The sequence below is a fragment of the Nothoprocta perdicaria genome, unplaced genomic scaffold (genome assembly GCF_003342845.1).
Source record: "Nothoprocta perdicaria isolate Ctin4 unplaced genomic scaffold, notPer1 scaffold_32, whole genome shotgun sequence".
In the NCBI taxonomy this organism is placed as follows: domain Eukaryota; kingdom Metazoa; phylum Chordata; class Aves; order Tinamiformes; family Tinamidae; genus Nothoprocta; species Nothoprocta perdicaria.
This window is the reverse complement of record NW_020455555.1, coordinates 1,897,961-1,904,001: the sequence shown is the minus strand read 5'-3', so window position 1 is coordinate 1,904,001 and position 6,041 is coordinate 1,897,961.

Below are 6,041 nucleotides of genomic sequence, written 5' to 3'. Positions count from 1 at the left end.
CCTCGGCCACAGGAAAAGGATGTTAGCTTTAAAGGAAAGGAAGAGAAAAGAAAGGAAAGAAAACTGAGTGGTGTAACAGGCCCTCATTGCAGTGCCAGAAAATGTCACAGATTTGCTTACTCTGGTGTCTGCAGATATTCTTGCTGTGTTGTAGAACATGAAGCACACAGACTTTAGCAATAGAAGATTTGCAGGACATGCAAGAAGGTAAGGTTAATAAGGTGTTCAGAGCAAGTGCACAATGCAAAAGAGCTTAAAAGTTTCCATTTTCTGTCTTTTGTGTGGATGATTTTCTGTTCTCATCAAAGTTTAAGAACTTCAAGACAGAAACCTTCAGAGAGGTCAGGAGTTTTGCATTTTTTTGAAAATTCTTATCCAGATCCCACCTCAAGATCTTGAGCCCAATACAGTATATATTTTTAATTATTATTTTTTAAAGCAAAACACTTGACAAAAGGTGCTTAAAGTTGCTATATTTGTGATCTCACACTAATAATGAAAACAAGTGGCTATGGAGATTGGACATAGTTTTGTTACTGGCTTTGATTAGCTTGATGTTGCTGCCTTTAGTTTTGCTGCTCTGCTCAAGTAAATGGTGTATTTCTCTTCTCATTCTCTTGCAGCATGTTGCACACTGGCACTTTTACGGATACAATTAGGAAGGAGGATGCTCTGCTGACAAGAAGGTGAGAGTTCTGCTGCAGGACTGCCAGATCATATATCGTTTGGTACGATGAGATATACAACCCCAAGAGGATAATGTTTTTGTAGGTTTTGTAAAGGTTTCTTATTAAAGCCTATGGGTCAGCATTTCCTTATCACTGATTAGAGTGGGGCCTCTCTTCTCCTGATTGCCTCTTATGCTTTATGGAAGTATTCAGAAAAAAAAMCCAAAGCCACAGAAATGCTCCTGCTGCCTTGCAGCTGGCACCACTGTGCCAGAGCCTTTGAACAAGAGGGCAGGAGCTGTGGTGCGTGGAGCAAGACACAGGGGTGCARTGGTAGTGCTGAGGGTGAAACCTGCTCCCGCTGTAGGCACTTCTCCAGGGAGACAAAATCACTAGTTCTGGGTTTAAGGCTGAGAGGAACAAGCAACTTCCCTCTGTTCCTTCCTGCTGCTTGTGTTTCATAATGTGTGCATCCAGCTCTGGTGCATGTTCATGTTGCTGTGTGAATGTTTTCTGTGCCAGGCTTCACATACAAATGTACCTTTCTTCCAAGTAACTGGATGTGACCTAAGCTTTGTGTTTGTTTACTTAATGAGATCTAGTATCAGGAAGGAACCAAGAAAACCCTGAGGCAAAACAAACAATGGACTTAAAACCTGAACTGCCTGATGATGGCTTGCAGAAAAGCCATTTTGTGCTTAAAATAAATAAATAAATATGAAGCTAGCACATTTGGGACCTACTTCTAAACCTTTAGACTTGTCTTCCAACATAAACCTTTCCACTTAGCCCTGACTCATTCATTTAATCTTTATTCCTGTCAGATGTGGTATCTTACATGTAGTGGGGCCAGCAGTGTTTCTCTACCATCCTGCTGTGTTTTTGCCAGATGTAAAAGTTTGCTGTGTATCTTTACAATGATACTGCCTGCAGATGTAGCAATCAGGAGGCATAGGTTGCTCAGCCCTTTGCGAGTTAATAATTTAGCATGACTTTTTAGTAGTGGTTATGAAAGATGCTAAAATATTGAGTATGCTGGGGCCTGACGTCTTTCTTGTAAGTATACCGTAGGATGCTGTAATGAATACATGGAAAGTATGAGTTATTCTAAGGATCCTTACTAAATAGCCCTTGTCAAAATTTCTGCCTTAGTATCAGCTGTCCTGATTCAGGGTCCTTGGATAATATATTCAGCTTTATTCGGCTGTATTTGTGTTCATTGTATTTGACTTGCTGGTGGCTGAGCTATAAGTTTTCATCCTTAGCATCTATAGAGGATGTGAGTCTGTGTTTATGAATATGGTACGTGGCAACCTTTCCTCTTTTGAGCAGGTGAGTCAGCACGGAAAGCACTGAAAGCAGATGTTGGCAGAGATTTTCCCTAGTTGCCTTTTAAGGGCAGTTTCTTCAAGAAGGTCATTATTGAAGGAGAAGGACAATTCTCCGCCAGTTAGCATAGATATCTGTCTGTTCAATTAATTGCTTTATGGTAAGTTTGGGTACCTTACAGACTTATTACATACAGCTTATTAGTACCACTGGAGGAATGGAAGAAATGGTTGAAATAAAAACAACTCAAAGCATAGTTTGCAAAAGGATTTGGAAATYGGTTTTACTCCAGAAGTAAACTTGAAACCCCCTTGGTAAGTGATATGGTAATAGCAGTGTGTGACCTTTAGTAGCTGCCCTGATATTTTTCAAAGGTTTCTGTCAGTGACAGAAGAAGAAGTGTTTGCAAAAGATAAGCAAATTCTATTTTGGCAGCTGAATTTGACAGGTCTCCTATCAGTAGGTGGTGGATTTGTTTGTTTTTGAGTGCCCCTTGGGAAAATACATTTTCCCAAGTATTTCTGAAAGATACTTTTTCACACTATTTTCATTCTGTAGCAAATCATATCACCACTTACACCAGGTTCATGCATATACTCTGGCATCTTGCAGAGAGCTTTCATGACTGTTCTTGCTTTGTCTGTTAATTACCAAGACTATGTTAAACCCTGCTCTAAGCTCCCTGCCTGAATCCAATGCGCCATTTGCAGCTCCTTAATCAAGTTGTCAAATAGTGATACACTCTTGTGGATAACCTGGGCAAGAACTAAAATCCATTTTCTCATCTTCACCACCTTCTCTTTTTTTGAAGTAAGAGCCCTGCAACTCCAGTCTGTAGGAGGTTAGTGACCGGACAGCAAATGGTGCCAAGCAGTGCATTTGATAAACAGCTGGTGCATACTTGGAAAGCAAATGCAACTGCCTCTACTAATTAGTTTCTCTCTCGAGAATGAGCCCTTTGAAATGAAATTTCAATTAATGGATCATTTTTCATTTCTTCTCTATCTTCCCAGATTTGCTATCTGCTCATAATGATTTTAAATCTGTATTACGGTATTAAATTCAGAATCTGAATATCTTAAAAAAAAGAAAGAAAGAAAAAAAGAAAAGCTTGGAAGAAATGTGTAGAAAACCTAGAAATTGTTTTAATAAATATATGTTGCTTAAGATTTGTGTATCCCAGCTTCAAACCTCTGAAGCAGGCTGCACAGCTGTAAGGGTTTTGTGCCTGTGAGGATGACCGGAGCAGTTCAGTTGGTGTCTGCAGCTGCTGGTCGGGCCGAGGCGTTTCAGCCTGGAAAYGCTGTCTCGCTCTGCGTGTCCGGCTCCTGCACCCCCCCGTGCACAGGCACCCCCAGGGCTCCTGCACCCCACTGTACACAGACACCCCCAGGGCGCCGCGCGGGGCCGCCCACCRTGCAGGATGCAGCCCCGAAAGAGCAGGGCCAGGGAATCTCCTTCCCAGGCAGACAGCGTGACTAAGAAGTTACTCTTTTCAGTAGCTTGTCCTTTGAAGGAGGAATGTGATTTCTTTTTGACTATATATTTTTTCAGTTTCCTCAAAATCTATGAACGATATTGAACAGCGGAGATGGGACACTATAGACTGCTGAGTGCTGTGCTGGCAGMACTCTCCTCTGTCTATGTGCCCTAAAAGCTGCTTATCACACCGCTCTTCCCTGACAGAGGAAATTACTCATTAGCTATGCAAACATGCACACRGGTTTCAAGTCTTGCATTGTCTGCCAAGAGGATGTCTGACAGAACTCCTTGTTTTCCTTAGGGCCTGTAAATTGATGGTCTGAGACCGTTCTGCTCTCTGCACTCAGAAGTATCCTTAAATGGAGAGAGAAACAGAGAGGGGGCTTTTTTGTTTATATGTGACAAGGTTTGATCCTATATGTTAACGTTTTTCTGCCTATAAAAACTTCCTGAAGAAAGGATATTTATTTGCCACAGCAGCAGCTGGTTGTCTTTCCTTTCCTTACCTTTCTTTGCAACAATATCATACCCCCATTTTGATACTTAAATAGGATGTGACCAAATCCCGTTCCTTGAATCCAGTGGGATACCTTTGTCTCCATTGCAAGTTCCCTGTTAAAGGGCAAACGCGAGGTCTTGCATGCTGAGTAACTTGCAACTGAGAAAACAAGTGAGGAAAGAGGAACAAACAAAGTGAAATCCTATTTTTGTCTGGAGATGCAAAGAAAGAGGACAGGGAATGTTGATTTCTTTGTTTTTTTTTTCCTTTGCATTCATATATTTCCTTTGTATGCTGGGAAAGAAGACAGCTGTGCCCGAGGACATTTCCAGAGCAGCCTCCCGAGCTTCAGAACCACACGCACATGTAGGCAAAACTGAAAAGGAGCAACCAGGGAATTCGCCACAACTTTGGGCATTTTGGYTGCATCTCACCTGGCAGACTCCTTGCCAAAGAGTTTGCCTTGCATCTCATGGTGCATCCTGTTCATTCTGCACAAGCCCTTGCTGCAGACCAATACCCAGTAATTATTGGATGAAACCCTCCAGTTAACCCTTTTCCACATCCTTCTGTAACCTGCCTCAGCTACTGGAAAGAAATATTCTAAATAATAATAATGCAGAGAGCATAATCCATGCTACTAGATGGATTCTAGTAGCTGTAGCTTGCTACCTGTAAAGCACCTCTTTTATTCTAAATTTTATCTAAAGCTTTTCTATTGTTGAAATATTATTTTTCAGACACAAAGCTGATAACCCAGTAAAACATTAAAGCTTTTAAGGTTGCTCAAATAAGGTTAATAAGGTTGCTTATTTTAACTGCATTTGTTAGGTTTGCCTGGGGCAGAATTGGCAAAAAATTAGGACTGAATTTTCTGCTTGGAATAGAAAACAGGGTAGCGTGCTTGCCTCAGACTAGCAAGTGTTTAGGAGCCTTTACTGATGCTTGCTCCATATAGATGACACGCAATGTTGTCTTGAGCGCAGAGCTTTCCTGAAACTGAAACAATGCCTGTGTGAACTGTGCGCTGTCTTGGGAGCGATCCAGCAATGCTGAGATGCCTCTTGTGGGCTCCTTTCTGAAGGTCAGCAGCAGAGGCCAGTGCAGGAAAGGAGTTTCCCGTTCTAGCACCRATTAATTGAAACTCGTGATAATTCCTGTTTTATATTCCTGAATCGCTTGGTATTTCATGTATTTGATAACTTCAGGAACAATGCAGCGTATGTAGAATTCACCTGTACCAACCACAATGACAGAGCAGTAGTTTAACAAAGCCAAATATCCTTTTTTGCAGTTCTCATGAAGATGCTGGTAGCACCCGCAACCCTGCGGAGCTCGGCACTTTAATGCTTTCTGAAAGCCTGGTGAAAGAGTAAATGGGCCCTGTCGCAGCTCCCAAACGTTCACTTGGTACCAGACCTTTAAAACATGACACCCACCCTGTTCCACTGAGAGCAATGGTAGCGTCACCGCTGACCCCAAGAGCAGCTCTGGTAGGCAGTTGCACAGTAAAACACAATATGTATATATCCGGTTTTAAGTGCACTCTGGGAGCAGATATGGGCAGCAGCTGAGCTCTTGGGGTAGCACTCAATCAGCTCCCTAAAGGAAATTTTGAAAGATAATAGAAGAAACTTTTTTTTTTCTCTCCYATTGTAACATCAGAGTCTACAACAATTACACCTCATTTCTGTATRGAAATGATCTAAACTGAAATTAGTATCCTGTTAGCATGTTCTAAGGGCTGCCTTCTGAATCTTGCTGTAGTTTTTTTTAACCAACAATGATTTTTCTGGTTTTYATGAGTTTGAGTCCTCTACCTTCAAGTGGAAATTGGACCTCCGTTTATGATCAAGGAAAGCCATTTGTGAGAAAAGGATCAAGAAATCTATGTATTTTCCAGATCAGCAGCCTTTCAGCCATCTGAATCTTCCAGCAGGGTTAGCTCACAGCAGCACTGTCCTATGGACCATCACACTTCATGGCAGCGTCGTGTTCGACCCCTGCATCGTGCAGTTAGAGCTCTCAGTTTAATGCTCCGTTGCTCTGCTGTTACAGGACAA